The sequence below is a fragment of the Erinaceus europaeus genome, chromosome 4 (genome assembly GCF_950295315.1).
Source record: "Erinaceus europaeus chromosome 4, mEriEur2.1, whole genome shotgun sequence".
NCBI classification, from domain to species: domain Eukaryota; kingdom Metazoa; phylum Chordata; class Mammalia; order Eulipotyphla; family Erinaceidae; genus Erinaceus; species Erinaceus europaeus.
This window is the reverse complement of record NC_080165.1, coordinates 90,769,922-90,788,478: the sequence shown is the minus strand read 5'-3', so window position 1 is coordinate 90,788,478 and position 18,557 is coordinate 90,769,922. Positions and strand designations below refer to the sequence as shown.

Genomic DNA, 18,557 nt, shown 5'->3' with positions numbered 1-18,557 from the left:
TCTCCTTTAAGTACACAGGACTTGACAACTCTCCACTGAGAGATCAGGATGAAACTGTAAATGTGGCTAAAGCTGACTGCAAGTTAATTCCTGTTATTCTCTCTTCCTGAAACTGTCAACCAGACCACATTCTGTTTTTCTTGTTGTTGTTTGTATAGATTCATTCATTTATTTATTTAATGATAGAGTGCACGAGAGAACCAGAACATCACTCCAACACATGCAGTCCTGGGGACTGAATGCACAATTCCCTCCGCATAACCCCATATTTATTGTTTTCATTAAACCTAGAGGTCAAAGAATACGAGGTGTAGGAAATCCAGCTTATACTTCTTTTAGCAGTGATTCAATTCCGCACTTCCAACAAAAATAGAACATTAGATTTGGCATAAACCATTGACCCAGATAAAATCATCTCTAGTAGCCTCCAAAAAACTGTTTCTAAAAAAAGAAAGAAAGAAAGAAAAGGAAGGAAGGAAGGAAGGAAGGAAGGAAAGAAGAAAGGAAGGGAGAGCTGTTTTGACAATTGTAGGGGCAGTCTGAACAGTCTTTGTGTTATGATTTTTCTCTTAGTGATTTGAAACCTAAAACTCTCAGTTCTACCACAGAGACAGGAACCTCCTATTGCACTTGAGTATCATAATTTAGCAGTTTAGGCATTAAATTTGTTATAGAAATGTAGTTAGCATTGAGATATTATGACTGAGAAGTTCTCTCCTGTCTCTTTCTCCCCTCCCCTCTCCTCTCTTCTCCTCTCCTCTCCTTTTCTCTCATTATAAAAAAGGGGGGGCGGGCAGTGGCACACCTAGCTGAGCACACACATTACATTGTGGCAAGGACCTGCGTTCAAGCCCCCAGTCCCCCCCTGCAGGGGGAAAGCCTTGCGAGTGGTGAAGTAGGGCTGCAGATGTCTCTCTGTCTTCCTCCCTCTCTATCCCCTCCCCTCAATTTCTGTCTGTCTCTATCCAATAAATAAAAAGAGTACAAAAAAATTTTTAAAAATTAGTCTCAGGGCAGGTACTAGGTTAAGCGCACATAGTATGAAGCACAAGGATCCAGGCAAGGATCCTGGTTGGAGCCCCCCCACTCCCCACCTGCAGGGGGGTGAGGCAGGTCTGCAGGTGTCTATCTTTCTCTCTCCCTCTCTGTCTACCCCTCCTCTCTCAATTTCTCTCTATCGTATTCAATAGCAGCAGCAGCAGCAGCAGCAGCAGCAGCGACAACAGCAACAGCAATGGGGAAAAAAGGTCCTCCAGGAGCAGTGCACTGGTAATGCAGGCACCAAGCCCCAGCGATAATGTTGCAGAAATGATCCCCAAAGCACAAGACTAGAGCCGGTTCTTGGTGAAAGAGAGGAATTTATCACACTGGTGTACAGGAGACTCCGGATCACTCCAGGAAGTTCTCCCCACACCTTGGAAAAGCACCCAGTTTTATTCTGGTTACATTGCAGTTCTGAAGCAGAAAATAGATGCATAATTCCTTTTTTTTTTTAACTGCTCTCTCCTCCATCCCCTACCCCTTCCAGAAAGGAAAAAAAAAAAAAAAAACTTGTTAAATACCCAACCCCAGAGTAGCCCAGAATGCAACTGTGTTCGGACATCAGATCCTTAAAATTTATGTATACCTATGTTCACAGCAGCAAAGTTCATAATCATCAAAACTTAGAAGCAACCCAGATGTCCAATGACAGATGAGTAGCTAAAAATGTGTGGTCTGTTTACATGGTGGAATACTACTCAGCTGTTATAAATGATGAAGTAATCTCCATTGGATTACCTTGGTTATAAATTGCAGATAGGTAAAAAACAAAACAAAACAAAACAAAAAAACAAATAACAGTGGTCCGGGAGGTGGCGCAGTGGATAAAAGCATTGGATTCTTAACCATGAGGTCCCGAGTTCGATCTCCAGCAGCACATGTACCAGAGTGATGGCTGGTTCTTTCTCTCCTATCTTTCTCATAAATAAATAAAAATAAATAAATAAATAAATAAATTCTTTAAAAAATAAATAACAGGGATTCGGGCGGTAGCTCAGCGGGTTAATCTCAGGTGGTGCAAAGCACAAGGACCAGCCTAAGGATACCAGTTCCAGCCCTCTGCTCCTCACCTGCAGGGGGAGTTGCTTCACAGGCGTTGAAGCAGGTCTCTCCCCCCTCTCCATTTCACTCTGTCCTATCCAACAATGATGACATCAATAACAACAATAATAATAGCTACAACAATTAAAAATAACAAGGGCAACAAAAGGGAAAGTACGTAAATAAATATAAAAAATAAATTAATTTTTAAAAAAAAGTGTGGTCTGGGAGGTGGTGCAGTGGATAAAGCACTGAACTCTCAAGCATGAGGTCCCAAGTCCAATGCCCGGCAGCTTATGTACCAGAGTGATGTCTTGTTCTTTCTTTCTCTCCTACCTTTCTTATTAATAAATACATAAATCTTTAAAAAATTATTAAAAGTGGGATATATTTTTTGCTGGCATGGCAGAATCAACACTCCAAGGGTTGAAGAAAAAGCCAGATGGACCACTGGAAACATGGAAATAAATTGAATAAATAAATAGGAGTCTGAGTAACAGGGAATGAATGTAGTAATGTAGTCTCTGAGATCTGATTTGTAGTCTCTGATTACTGTAAAAAATGGCGACTAATCCCTAGCACTGCAAAAACGGTATCATCTGTTTTCCATCTACACCATGCCTCGGCCTCGCGTGAGCTTAATGTGCAGCTTGGCGATACGAGAATCCGGCAAGAAGCCCAGCCAGTCTATCTTGGCGTTACTCTCGATCGCACTCTGTCATTTCACGAACATCTCATAAAAACTGCAGCAAAGGTGGGCGTGAGGAATAACATCATTGCTAGACTGGCCAGCTCCTCATGGGGCGCGAGCACTTCCACACTACGATCATCATCTCTGGCATTATGCTATTCCACTGCAGAATACTGTGCCCCAGTATGGTTCCGTAGCCCCCATGTCCACTTGGTCGATTCCAAATTATATTCCTCCATGAGGATAATTTCTGGAACCATCCGTTCCACCCCGGTTCCATGGCTGCCAGTTCTTAGCAACATCGCCCCGCCAGATATTCGTAGGGATGCGGCATCATCTAAGTTCATTTCCCACGTCTACGCTCGACCGGACCTGCCAATATACGCGGATATCTTCGCCCACCCTGTCCAACGCTTGACGTCTCATCACCCAATTTGGTCCCCTACGCCTACACTGAACTTCTCTGTTCCAGTCTCTTGGAAACAGAGTTGGCAGTCAGCTGAGGTAAAGAACAAACACCTCATCACAGACCCTGCAAGCGTCAACCCGGCTTTGACCTAGCACGTTATGATTGGGCCCTCCTCAATCGCTATCGAATAGGCCATGGCCAGTGCGCCACTATGTTCCATCGCTGGGGAGTCAGAGACGACCCGAACTGCCCCTGCGGCTACAGACAGACTATGACCCACATAGTCAACGACTGCCACCTCTCCAGATTCAAAGGAGGTCTCGAAACTTTACATCAGGCTCAACCTGACGCTGTTGACTGGCTACGGAAGAAGGGCAAACGCTAGAAGAAGAAGAATGTAGTAATGGAAATCCTGAGTTTTTCAAAGGCAGGTACTCTGAGGGTTTTTTTTATTATTATAATTGGATAAACATAGAAAGAAACTGAGAGGAGACAGAGAGAGATACCTGCAACCCTGATTCAACACTCAGGAGCTTGAACCTGGGTCCTTGTGCACTACAATGTGAGCACTTAACCAGGTGCACCACTCTCTGGCCCTGGGACTCTGAGTTTTAGAGACATGAGTCCACACTGTTGTACAACTTTATTTCATCTTTTTCAAACCTCCATTTCCTAGTCTTAAAATAGGGGTCACTGCTCCCAGGTTGAATTTCTCAAGGAAGAAACAACATAGCATGAGCTCTTTCCTGGTGTCCTGGTACTTCCCGATAGGTATTTGGGTCTGACCCTGGGCGGGCATGGTACCCAGTGAACTCTCTCCAGTCCCACCTATTTCTTCTAAGGAGGCTTTCCTGACCCTGCTCCCTGACTTAGTAGAATAGATTTCACCTGGTTGAATTAATTTGCATCACTTTAGGAAATAAGTCCAGTAGACTTGTTTATATTCTGTTTCCATGCTTCTTGGAATGAAAAGTGAATTCAATGTTTTCTTAAGAGGGAAGTTCCTATGCTGACATAGGATTGTTTATGTGTTCAATTTGCAACCTAGAATGTTCTTAGCTGTGACCATCCTGAGTTTTCTGGGAAGACGATCAATCTCACCAATATGTCCTGGAAGCTCACCTTCCCAGAGCCTTATGCCTCTAGAGAAAGATAGAAACAGGCTGGGGGCCCAACTGCAGGGGAGTCACTTCACAAGCAATGAAGCAGGTCTGCAGGTATCTATCTCTCTCTCCCCTTCTCTGTCTTCCCCTCCTCTCTCCATTTCTCTGTCCTATCCAACAGTGGCGACAACAATAATAACTACAACAACAAAACAACAAAGGCAACAAAAGGGAATAAATAAATAAATAAATGTTTTTAAAAAAAAAAAAGAAAGAAAGAGGCTGGGGGTATGGATCAGCCTGTCAACACCCATGTCCAACAGAGAAGCAATTACAGGCACCATACCTCTCACCTTCTGCACCCTATAAAGACCATTGCTCCATACTCCCAGAGGAATAAAGAATAAGGAGGCTTCCAGGACCAGGTGGTGGCACACCTGATTGAGTGCACATGTTACAGTGCTCAAGGACCTGGGTTCGAGCCTCTGGTCCCCACCTGCAGAGGGAAAGCTTTGCAAGTGGTGAAGCAGGGCTGCAGATGTCTCTCTTTCTTTTTCCCCATCTCCCTTACCCTCTCGATTTCTGGCTGTCTCTATCCAATAAATAAAGATAATAAACAATTTTTAAAAAAATAGAATAGGGAAGCTTCCAATGGAGGGGATAGGATATGGAACTCTAGTGATGGGAACTGTACAGAATTGTACCCCTCTTCTCCCACAATCTTGCCAATCATTATTAAATCACTAATAAAAAATAAGTGTTCAGTGTAGAAATGTATTTGATACTTATAAAAGGGAGTTAAAACGTTTGTGAATTTGACTCAATATTGCAATACAAAATATTTTGGAAGTAAAGGGAGAGAAGAAAATAGACCACAGCCTTTCATCAGTGTGGTGGAGGTCACTCAGACCTAGGAAGCAGGGGTACTATCCAGGTGAGCTATCTTGACAGGCTGGAAAGCATTTTAGTATTTGATGCAATACCTTTGTGCACACCATAGTTTCCCCCACTTCACTATACTTGCCCTGTTTACATAACTTATGGAACCTGAAAGATTGAGGAGTGAAATTCTGGAGGCCAGAGCTGCATTCTAAGGCTTTCCCTAGTACCTGAGGGAGCCCTAAAACCCCAGAAGTAGAATGAAAGTGATCCCACCTCAGATAAAAAAAGAACTGTAGCCCACAACCCTCCCTTTCCAATCTACAAGAAGGAAGCTCTTTTTTCAGTTCCTAGTTGTTGTTACCCAGTCACTCTAATGATAACCAGTCACCACTTAAAAAAAAAAAAATCCCAACAGGTGTCTGAGTGTTCCACAAATAGCTGGCTTTTGCCACAGCTGCTATCCCTCATTTTTCAGCCTTGCTTTCTAAACTGGAGTCTTGGAGGGTGACAGAGGATTGACTGTAGAGTGTTAAAATATCTTCAGTAGGGGCTGGGGAAACAGCTCACTTGGATAGTGTGCTGCTGTGTTATATACATGACACAGTTCTGAGTTCAGCTCCCATGACTGAAGGAAACTTCAGTGATATGGTCTCTTTCACTCTACCTCTGCCTGTCTTCTTGGTCTCTATTTAAAAAAAAAATCTACTGCATCAAAGCAAGGAACTCTCAGGGGAAGGGACGGGTAGGGAAGGGTAGATGAGAACTGTAGGGGCCAGGTGTATAATGAAATTAAAAGCATATGACAATGACTACTCTGTAATACATTAATTCCCCTCAATGAAAAAGTTAAAAGTAAATAAAATAATAATCTTCAGCAAGACTTCAATAGCACCCCGATCCCTCCCAAAAGCTGTTCAAAGTAGCGGCATACTTTCATTGCTCTTCACAAATCTTTATTTAACAATTGAAAGTGTGCTGCAACCTTGTGTCAAACAAGTCCCCATCTTATATTACAATTTTATAAATCAATTATTAAAACACTAATAAAAAACAAAGATAAAATAAAGAATGTCATTTCTTTTTTAGGCATAATGCTATTTTACTTAGTAGACTACAGTGTAAATATGTACTATATAAGTATTTTACATGCACTGGGAAACCAGAAATTCCCAGATGACTTGCTTCATTGTGGTGGTCTGGAACCAAACCAAACCCACATCTTGAGGTGTGCCTATAGCTAAACACAGAGTTCAATACCTCCTATAATCTCTTTCACAAAAACCAAAAACCAGCTGGTCCCTCTCTGCTCTGTTATTTTAAAACTGACAAAAACTTCTGAAAGACAAGGGCTACGTTATAGTTCTTCCACCCCCTATGAAACCAACTCAGTGCTATGTTAGATACCTATGTTAGATATGTTTATTTCACTGTGCCACTCTATGAGACCAGTTTCTAGTTTTAAGGTATCTATGCCCATCTTTCATTCAATATCAAATATATATTGAACTCATATTATGGATACAGTGCTAGTTTGGATATTCTGTGCATACAAAGGTAAATAAGTTGCTGTTTCTTAAAAAGAGAGATAGAGAGGGAGAGACAAGCAAGCAAAAAAAAAAAAAAAACCCTTATAAACAGCAGTTGTGGAGACAGCATAATGGTTATGTAAAAGACTTTCATGCCTGAAACTGAGCTCTCACGTTTAATACCTGGTACCAACTTGAGCCAGAGTTGAGCAGTGCTCTGGAGTCTCTCTCTCTCCCTCATAAAAATAAAGTATTTTCAAAATAAACCTTATAAACATATCAATGGACTGTGAGCTCAGACCTTAGGTATACAGGTTCCTGTGATAAAAATAAATATATATGGGCCCTGAGTCAGATCAGTGGGGGAAACAATTGTATTTATATATTTTCTTCAAGTTTGTGAGCAACTTTCTGCCCTAATTTAGTTTTCTATCACTATTCTCAACTCTGACATCATCTTCCCAGACAATATTTTTTAGTTCACCACCATGTTAGCTATCAAGCTCAAGCAAAAATTACTAAAGTTATATGCCCCTAGGAACATACCTAAAATAGACTTCCTGGCTTCTTTCCCACCCTAAAAATCCCTATTTTCATCTGCTCTGTTCCTACTTTTTTTGTTCCTGTTTATTAAATACTTTATCCTGCTTTATATCTTTTTTAAATAATTTTTTATTATTTATTTTCCTTTTTTGATGCCCTTGTTTTTTATTGTTGTTGTAGTTATTATTGTTGTTATTGATGTCTTCGTTGTTAGTTGTTAGATAGGACAGAGAGAAATGGAGAGAGGAGGGGAAGACAGAGGGGGAAGAGAAAGAGAGACACCTGCAGACCTGCTCACCACCTGTGAAACGACACCCCTGCAAGTGGGGAGCCAGGGGCTGGAACCGGGATCCCTACGCTGCTGCTTTTGCTTTGCCCAACATGCGCTTAACCCACTGCACTAACGCCCGACTCCCTCTGCTTTATATCTTGCTGCCTTTCAACCACCAAGTTACAGATGTACTATATTCCTAACTGAACTCTCTGGGCAAACGGCCTCACCAATATGTCCTGGAACCTCACCTCTCCAGAGCCCTACCCGACTAGAAAAAGATAGAAACAGGCTAGGGGTGTGGATTGACCAGCCAATGTCCATGTTCAGCAGAGAAGTAATTACAGAAGCCAAAACTCCTACCTCTGCACCTGAAAAAGAATTTTGTTCCATACTCCCAGAGTGGGGGTAAGATGTTAGGGGAAGCAGACCAGAGGCAGTCTCGGTCTTTCTCTCTCCATATATAACTAGGATTTGGATAATGACTTTACAGGTATAAATTGTCTCAAAAATCACTCATCAACATTTGTCTCCTGTTGCTTTCCTTGTGCTCATCTAAACTACTATTGTCTTTTTTTTTCTTTCATTTTTCTTATTGGGGAGATTAATGGTTTACAGTAAATATAATTATTGGTACATGTGTAAAATTTCTCAGTTTTCTGCAAAACACAATCACACCCAGACCAGATATATATATATATATATTTTTTTTAATTTAGTGATTTAATATTGATCTACAAAATTATAAGATAACAGGGGTACAATTCCATACCGTTCCCACCACTAGAGTTCTGTGTCCTCATTCCCTCCACTGGAAACTGCAGTTGTTCTCCCAAGGTCACATACGTGGACTGATTACATAAGTGTGTATCTATATCTTTGTATATAACAAGGAAACAGAGGGCTTATATATTAAAAATACATGAAATTATGAGGATTAAATTAATTTAAAGATTAAGAAATACAGATTGTAAGTCTGAGATGGAGTCTGAGAATGTGCATTCAGTCAATCTGCATTTAGTTTGCAGGGTGAATTCTGATGGCAGGCAGTTTGTCAGACATGATTTGAGAAATATTATCTTGTAGCTTTAAGGTGGGAGGCACTGACTTGGATTCCCATGGATTGTGTGGGTTGAAAAGTTTAGAGACTCACAGTTTCAACACTAGTGGAAAATAGATCCCATTTCATCACTATATGCTGAGTACAAATTCAAGGGCTTTAGACATTATGTTTTATTCTAAATCTGAGGTGTGAAAAATGTTTCAGTGTGGCTTAGAGCAGTACATAACTCTCAAACGTCAGCATATACAATTACCTAGAAGACATACTTAGAAATGTTGGTGGGTTTCCAAAATTCCTGACTTAACAGGGCTGGGTAGATCAGGGATTTTGCATTTCATATAAGTCCAAGCAGTATCTCATATGTCAGTTATTCTCAGAAGACTCTGGGAAACATTGCTTAAGCTGGTATTTTCATAAGCATTTTAGAGCATTAATTAATCATACCAGAGGCTGGATGATGATGCAGCCAGCAGAGCACATACATTTCCATGCACAAGGACCAGGGTTCAAGCCCCCAGTTCCTACATGCATGGTGAGGGGGAGCTAAAAAGAAGAAGGAAGAGGAGGAGGAAGGAAAATAGGGAGGGGGAAAAAAGTCCAGTAATAGGGTCATCCAGACTACCAAGAGGCAAGTCTCAGTGAAGTAAAGTGCAACATGATATTACAGCAATTTAACAGATCTTTATAGAATGGGTATGGATATATGAGTTTCACCCCTCCCTGCCCCAAGGGCCTAGGCTAAATCTTTTAGTGTGTGTGCTCTGCCAGGTGCGCCACCACCCAGGCTCCAGGGCTAAATCTTTTAATCTTTTTCCTTGCTCTCTAAAGAATTTAAACAAAGACAGGGAGAATCCCCAGGCTGATAATACAGAAGACTAAGTTTGTTATTTCAAAGGTTTGTTACTTTAAAAGTAAACTAATTGTCCTCTCTCTCTCTCTCTCTTTCAAGTAGCAATAAATTATCAAAATGTAAAAAGAGCAGGCACAATGGAAATATCCATTTTACCCATGGGAAGTAAAAAAGCAGGGAACAAAGAACACAGCTTTCTGGATTTCACCAAAAAGACACACTGAGAATGTGGTTTCTGAAAGACCCAGAAACCAAGAGGTCAAGCTAAGTATAAACTTATGCCATCTCTTCAACACTGCTTTTTATGTTGCTGATATTGACTAAGGATTGTGTCCTTAAAATTAAACAGACCTGGGTTGTGGAGATCACAAAATAGTTAATACAAAACGTTCATGCCTGAGACTCTGTGATCTCACCTTCACTGCCTCTCAGTACAGTTGTCAGAGCTCTGATGAGCTCTGGAAAAAACAAAGTCAGATGTGGTTTATCAAAATAGTTCTCTGCATGGATCTTATGCCACTGGGTATTGAGACCCATTTCTCAGGGTTCACAAGCTTTACCCGGATTAAACAGTACAACAGCAAACTATTCTTTCCTACCCAGTGCCTGAGGCAGCAATGATGACATGACGGCAGGATTACCTTTTGTATAATCACAAGTGTGGGTTTTGTGGAACAATTTTAAATCTCTCAAAAAATGTGGAAGAACTTGTATATGAGTTAGGCCTTAGAAGGAGTGAAAAACAAAGGCCAAGGTTCAAATTTCAACTTTGTCTTTTATTCAAGGCAGTATTAATCTCTCTGAACTTCTTCCTTTCCGTCATATGCGCTAGAGTAACTGTTCCTAATCAATTTGGTTAGCTATGAGGTAGGAATGATATACTGTACAGAAACTGCTGAATATAGTCACACAAATGGACACATACACACATCTCTATCTCTAGATTGCAACAACGATGACGTAGGAGAAAAGTCAGATTTGCTTCAGAAAGTAGAGACACTCTCTGGAAGGATGCTTTTGGACCAGCATCATAAGTCTTTACTTATGAGCATATTAAGGATGCAGGATTTCATGGGCCAGACCTATATAATCAGAGTTTGCACTCCCCCTTTCTTTTCTTTCTTTTTTTTTCCACTTTATTGGGTGTGGGGGAGGCTAGTGGGTTACAGTATAGTTGTTGGCACATAGGCATAACCTCTAATCTACCCATGATAGGTGTCTGCAAGACACTCTCCCAATCTAGATCTTTTCCCACCATCATACTCCAAGACACCAGTGCCTCTCTATCCCATCTCTTTCCCTCTTTGCCCAGAGGCCTTTGCTTTGGTGCAATATAACACACCCAGTCAAAGTTTCACCTTATGCTTTCCCTTACTGTCCTTGTCTTAATTTCCACCTCCGCAATTTTTTTTTTATGCTGAGCCTCTTGCATGCATTATTCATTGATCTCGGGCTTTTATTTTTTCCCTGAGAAAAGCAGAAAGGGATGGGAGATACCACAGCAATTCTCTATCATCTATAGGTATTAGCCCTACTGCCATGGAGCTCTACAGTTGTAATGGAGCAATCATTACAGACTCCATCTTGTTATCCACATCTACATTTTTCCCAGAAGCCTATCACAAAGACCTCCAGGAACAGATGAATTTGTTATGCAAAATTTGGAAAGGTACTGCCTAATGATTCTATCTCAAAAATTTACAGTCCGCTAAAGTTTTCTACTGACTCATTCTCTGAGACAGTATCCCTTCCAGCCAAACAAATTTTAAAAAAGAAAACCCTGAGGTGACCCCTGCCAGCTGGACAAGCAACCCTGAGGAAATAACCTTGTGACAATTCTCTTCACTAGCCAGATAACAGCTTCGTAGCAGGACCGACCAATAACACTACGTGACATGAGGACTTGAACCTGGGGCCTTGTGCATGGTATTTTTTGTACCTTACTGTATGAATTGTCTATTATCACCAGAGTCTGCAATTTTTTTCAAAAATTCCCAGTGATTCGCTTGTTTATTAAACTAGAATTTGAGATCAGGAGGTTGCTCAGTGGTAGAAGAGATGACTTGCACATATGAGACCCTAGGTTTGATCCCCAACATCCAGAAAATAAACAAGAAGTTTGAGAAGCCAGATACAGAGTGAAAATTCTATTAAACTTCACCTGGGTCTCGGAGTGTGGTCCTACATTATTCTGTCCAGGGATGGCTGGGTAAGTATACACTATGAAACATTACCCTGAGGCCGGGTAGTGGTGCACCTGGTTGAGTGCACATGTTACAATGCACAAGGACCCAGGTTTGAGCCCCAGGTCCCCACTTGCAGGGGGAAAGCTTCACAAGTGGTGAAGCAGTGCTGTAGGTGTCTCTCTGTCTCTCTTCTTCTCTATCCTCTCCCCCCCACACTTCTCTCTCGATTTGTGACTGTCTCTATCCAATAAATCAATAAAGATAATAAAAAATTAGTAATATATATTAAAAAAAAAGAAACATTACCCTGAAAAAGTAAGATAAGCAGTGGCCCAGGAAGTGGCACAATGGATAAATCACTGACTTCTCCAGCATGAGGTCCCAGGTCTGGCAGAAACATGTGCCAGAGTAATGCTCCGTTCTTCTCTCCCCCTACCCCCAACTCCTGTCTGCCTCACTTAAAAAAATAAAGTGAGCAAGTGGTGGAGTGCAGTAGTTGTGTAGTAGCCAAAACCTGGAAGCAACCCAGGTGTCCAACAACAGATGAGTGGCTGAGCAAGTTGTGGTATATATACACAATGGAATACTACTCAGCTGTAAAAAATGGTGACTTCACCGTTTTCAGCCGATCTTGGATGGACCTTGAAAAAATCATATTGAGTGAAATAAGTCAGGAACAGAAGGATGAATACGGGATGATCTCACTCTCAGGCCGAAGTTGAAAAACAAGATTAGAAAAGAAAACACAAGTCGAACCTGAAATGGAATTGGAGTATTACACCAAAGTAAAAGACTCTGGGGTGGGTGGGTGGGTGGGTGGGGAGAATACAGGTCCATGAAAAATGATGAATGAAATAGTGGGGGTTGTATTGTTAAATGGGAATCTGGGGAATGTTATGCATGTAAAAAAAAAAAAAAAAAAGGAAGAAGAAGTAGAAACGCAAAGCAGAAATTGACTGAGTTTGGAGTATGGCACCAAAGTAAGAAAGCAGAAGTATACTAGAGTTTGCAGTGAGTACCTCCCTAATACTTCCTCTCCACTTTTCCAAGCTTTGGGTCCATGATTGCTCAACAATTTGTTTGGCTTTGTATGTTAACTCTCTTTTCAGTCACCAGGTTCCAGGTGTCATCAGGATGCCAGCCAGACTTCCCTGGATTGAAGACCCCACCAATATGTCCTGGAGCTCAGCTTCCCCAGAGACCCACCCTACTAGGGAAAGAGAGAGGCAGATTGGGAGTATGGACCGACCAGTCAACGCCCATGTTCAGCGGGGAAGCAATTACAGAAGCCAGACCTTCTACCTTCTGCAACCCACAATAACCCTGGGTCCATGCTCCCAGAGGGATAGAGAATGGGAAAGCTATCGGGGGAGGGGGTGGGATATGGAGATTAGGTGGTGGGAATTGTGTGGAGTTGTACCCCTCCTACCCTTTGGTTTTGTTAATTAATCCTTTCTTAAATAAAAAAAAAAGAAAAGAAAAGGAATGGAAGAGGGGGCTCAGGAGTAAGTACATTTCTTGTGCTCAATATATTTTTTATTGGCCTCCATTTGAAGAAAGAAATTAGTGATGATCTGATGCCTCCTGGCTGGGGAGGCAGCACAGCGCTTACGCAAACAGACTTTCATGCTTGAGACATCAAACATCCCAGGTTCAGCACTACCACAAGCCAAAACGGAGCTAAGCAGTGCTCTGGTAAAAATAAATAAACAAATAAATAAATAAGTTCTTCGATTCCCAAATCCAGCCAAGTATTAAATATGTAGGGCTCAGCCCCAGGGTAAGTTTGAAAAAGATGTCAGTTCTTCAACTATAAAAGAAGGAGCTGATTAGAAATTAGATAGCCTCTAGGTACGAGGTGATGGCACACCTGGCTGAATTGCACATATTAATTACAGTGCTAAAGGACCTGGATTCAAGCCTCCCCCCTCCCCCTGTCCCTATTTGCAGAGGGAAAGTTTCACAGGTCTGCAGGTGTCTTTCTATCTCTCTCCCTCTCTATCTCCCCCTTCCTTCTTGATTTCCTCTGGCTCTGTCCAATTAATGATTATGATGGTGGTCCGGAAGGTGGCGCAGTGGATAAAGCAGCAGACTCTCAAGCATGAGGTCCTGAGTTCAATCCCCGGCAGCACATGTACCAGAGTGATGTCTGGCTCTTTCTCTCTCCTCCTATGTTTCTCATTAATAAATAAATAAAACCTTTTAAAAAAATAACCTAAGTCAAAGCACAATTTAAAAAAAAAAAGATGATGATGATGATGATAATGAAATTAGATAGCCTTCTTCATTTCTAGTTTTAGCAGTCTTTCTGGGAGCAGGGAGTTAGCTACCAGCAGAGCACATGACCTGCATGTGAGCCTCTGGATTCTATATCTGACACAACAAAAAATGGTAGGGCAATCCTCTATTAATTCTCCTAACAACAGAATAAAATCTTCAGTGTTTCTGGTCTTGTTTTACTTCACTGTTTGCCCTTGGGTCCTATCTACAGAACACACAAGGTGGGAAAGTAGCCAGTCTTGGGAGACTGGGGGGGGGGGGGGAGCAAATTCCTACCGACAATATAGAATTAACTGTTATAAGAGACATTCTGGATAACTTAGGCAAAACACACACTTTCTCAATTATTTGAATAGTTCCACAGAAAGCATACTTTTAATTAAAAAATGTTTGGGTTTTTTTTTTATGGGGGTGTAAGAGATACAGTGCAAAGAGAGAGGGGGAATGAAAGAGAGAGAGAAGAAAGTACTGCTCCACCACTCACAAAGGTTCCCCCTTGCATTTAGGAACAGGAACTTAAAACAGAGTCCTTGAGCATGATGTGCACTCTGTCAGATGCCCCACGCTTGGCCCCTAGGATAAGGAAAGTGAGGGAATTAACTTAAGAGCCGGTTAGTTGGGACTGGTCAGTGGGACACCCTTTGGTAGAATTAGAAAAATTCTAATCTTTTTATTTCATCCTACTCTTTGACACTGGAGGAAAACTCGTTCTGAAGTAAGCGTAGCCTAGAATGTTCCCAGCTGTCACCACGGACTATAAGCTAAGTCTAACAAGGACTTTGAGATTGTAAAGGTTCCAATGCTAATATGAATAGATATGAGCCTGGGTTAGATCATTTTGGTAAACTGTTAATTGCATTTCTGTATTTTCTTTAAGTTTGTGAGCAACTCTCTGTCCTAATCCTGCTGCCTAGTTCTATTCTCAACTCTGATAGCATCTTCCCAGTAAATATTTCAAGTACATGTCCATGTTAGCTATTAAGCTCAAGCAAAGATTACTAAGACATAGGCTCCCAGGACATTCCTAAAATAGACTTCCTAGCTTCCTTCTACCCTAACATCCCTACTTACATCTGCTCTATTCCTACTTTGTGGTTCCTGTTTTTCAAACATTTTGCCCTGCTTTCCATCTTACCACCTTTCAGCCACCAAGTTGCTGATGCTACTATGATTCCATCCTGACTTCCCTTAGAAGATGACCTCACCAATGTGTCCTGAACCCTCACCTCTCCAGAGCCCTATCACACTAGTGAAAGACAGAAATAGGCTGGGTGGGGGTGGGAGTGGATTGACCTTCCAATGCCATGTCAGGCAGAGAAACAATTATAAAAACCAGAACTACCACCTTCTGCACCCCATATAGAATTTTGGTCCATATTTCCAGAGGGGTAAACAATAAGGGAAGTAAACCAGAGAGCTCTATACTCCCATTCCACCTAGACCTGAAGCATCTATCACCAGGAATCTTGATTTTATACCATCACTGAAAGGGAAACAAATCTGGAAAAAACCAGAGGAAGTCAGGCATAGTTGCACTTATCAGAGAGGGGGTGGGAGGAGAGAAGAAAAGATACTTGGAAGTAGTAATAGGTGTTAAGGGTGAACTAGAAAGGAAGTAACACCCCACCTGCATGGGGAAAGCTTCACAAGTGGTGAAGCAGGGCTGCAGGTGTCTCTCTGTCTCTCCCTCTCTATCACCCCATTCCCTCTCAATTTCTACCTGTCTCTATCCAATAAATAAATAATTTTTAAAAAGAAAGAAAGGAAGTAAAAACAGGACCATTAAAAAAAATGGGAAAAAATATAGATATAGTTATAGAATCAGTCCATATCGGTGAACTTACGAGAACTACTGCAGTTTCCAATGGAGGGAATGGGACATAGAACTCTCATGGTGGGAACTCTATCTAATTATACCACTATTTCTTAGAATTTGGTAGATCAATAATAAATCACTAATTAAAAAAAAAGATGAATGCCAACCTCACTCATAAATAGGTAATAAAAAACAAAGAAGGAAAAGGAAAGCACAGGATGAAACTCAGACTAGCTAGAATCTATCACAGCAGAAGCAAGGACTTTAAAGGCAGGAGGGACAGGGAGGCTGGACAACATACTATATGTTCCACCTGAGAAAGATGGTTCCTGAAATTAGGGCAGCTTGGAAAGTTCCTACTCATGACCACAGAATGTGAGCTCAGGTCTACAGGAATGCAGAGGTCACATAAGCTCCTAAGATGAATATGGGCCTCAGATCACATCAAATCTATGGGGTTTACAGTCAACAATATTTATACACTTTTCCCATATTTGGGAGCTACTCTCCTCCCTGATCTAGCTTCCTGATCCTTTTTCCAGCCATGACATCATCTCCCCAGACAATAACTTGGGCCCAACTGCATATCAGATGTCAAGCTCAAGGAAAAAAAAAAAAAAACAACTAGTATAGTCATGGGCACTTTGCAATATAACTAAAATAGGACTACTAACTATCTACAAAACAGAGACCCCCCCCGCCCCAATCCTTCATTTGAACTATTCTAGCCTTTAGGTTCATGATTAGTCAACAATTTGTTTGGTTTTGTATGTTAACTCTCTTTTCAGCCACCAGGTTCCAGATGCTAACATGATGCCAACCAGACTTCCCTGGGCAGACGACCCCATCAATGTGTGCTGAAGCTCCGCTTCCCCAGAGCCCTTCCCTACTAGGGAAAGAGAGAGGCAGGCTGGGAGTATGGATCGACCTGTCAACGCCATGTTCAGCGGGGAAGCAATTACAGAAGTCAGACCTTCCACCTTCTACTCCCCATAATGACCCTGGGTCTATACTCCCAGAGGGATAAAGAATAGGAAAGCTATCAGAGAAAGGGGTGGGATACGGAGTTCTGGTGGTGGGGATTGTGTGAGTTGTACCCTTAACCTATAGTTTTTGTTAATGTTTCCTTTTTATAAATAAAAACTAAAAAAAAAAGCAGGAGGGGGTTGGGAGGGTATAGGGAGCCCATTGTATAACAGTGGAGGAAGACTTCAGTTGGCAGTGGGTGTGATACATTAAAACCTAGCACAGGAGTGGCCGGGTGGTGACGCACCTGGTTGAGTGCACATGTTACAGTGCACAAGGACCCAGGTTCCAACCCCTGGTCCCCACCTGCAGGAGGAATGCTTTGCAAGAGGTGAAGCAGTGTTGCAGGTGTCTCTCAGTCTGTCCTTCTCTATCACCCTCTCCCCTCTCAATTTCTGGCTGTCTCTATATAGTAAATAAAAAATAAAGATAACTAAAAAAATTTTTTTAAAGAAAATATAAAAAAACTGTAACACAGGGAGATAAGAAACTGTATTCAAGTGACAACAAGTGTAACTAAATAATTAAGTAATTTTTTTTAATGGGGTGGCTTGACTTCCCTAGGCAGACAACCTCACCAATACTTCCCAGTCTCATATATCCAGAGCTCTAGCCCACTAGGGAAAGATAGAAACAGACTGGGGGGTATGGATCCACCTGCCAATGTCCATGTCCAGCAAAGAGGCAATTATAGAAACCAGACCTTCCACCATATGCACTCCAAAAAGAATACTGGTCCATACTCTCTGACGGATAAAGAATAGGGAAGCTCCTAATAGAACTCTGGTGATGTGAACTATATAAATTTGTACTGCTGTTATCTTATAGTCTTGTTAGTCATTATTAAATCATTAAGAACAAATTTAATAGAATAAAATTGAATTAATGGGGTGGGGTAGATAGCACAACAGTTATGCAAAGAGATCTGAGGTTCCTAAAACCCAAGCACCACTATAACCTAGAGCTGAGTAGTGCTCTGGAAAAAAAAAATGCAGCTCTTAGTCCCTGGGTAAGAAAATGGAAAGCCCTTTTCTTCTACAGATCTTTCCCTGAAGTTGCCAGGCCCTAGAGAAAGACCATGTCACTGGATTAAGTCTCCTAGTCATCTCTTAATGCAGGAGAGTTAGTTCATCTGTTAGACACCACAGCACAGAGTAAGTAAGTAGAACTCTTACTGAAAGGAGATTTGGTGGCTGCTGTGAAAAAGGTTTGTGTAGGAAAAGCAGCCTGAGAAAATGACACACTCATGTCTCATCCTCATGGCAGTAAGGATTTTAAGGGTGTGGAGTAGGGAGGAAGGGAAAGGTTCTGTTAGACAAAGGAGCCGGAGAATAAGTTGCAGTTTTTAAGAGTAGGAGCTCCTGCTGTGGTGACAAAACTGCAGGGTTGGTTAGTTTTCTCAAGGTCAACTCCTAGAATTCTGTCAGGATTTACAAGTCTGGAAATCCAATTCTCCTGTTCCAAAAAATCGTTACTTTTTTTTTTTTAAAAGAACAAAATGGAGTTTGCAATGTTTGCTTACTCACAGTATTTGTGTCCTTATCAGTTGTGTAAAAAATATGAGACTTGTCTGAGGAGGAAAAGGTAGTGACTGAAAACTTCATAAGACACTATCTATATGTTCATTTGTAAACATCACTTAATTTCATTTAATGATCCACTCTGCATGAAAAAAAAATCCTCTTGTTTGTTTCAGTCAAGTTTCGAAATAACAGGCATTGGGCGGGGATAGATGGCATAATGGTAATACAAAGAGACTTTCATGCCTGAGACTCCAAAGTCCCAGGTTCAATCCCCTGCGCCTCCATAAACCAGAGCTGAACAGTGCT

The 18,557-nt window shown here is 41.5% G+C and overlaps 1 protein-coding gene across 2 annotated transcripts in view; it reads right to left on the bottom strand.

The window, feature by feature from the left end:
- Positions 1-18,557, bottom strand: part of LOC103107697 (glutathione S-transferase A4-like) — a 58,185-nt gene that overhangs the window by 33,875 nt on the left and 5,753 nt on the right. Inside the window, exon 1 of one of the 2 annotated variants that reach the window (XM_007516507.3) lies at positions 7,547-7,552. The exons of the other annotated variant lie outside the window; for it this stretch is intronic. The gene's annotated coding sequence lies outside the window, so the exon portion shown is untranslated. Of the gene's footprint in view, positions 1-7,546; positions 7,553-18,557 lie in introns of those variants that run through there. 2 annotated transcript variants of the gene reach the window in all.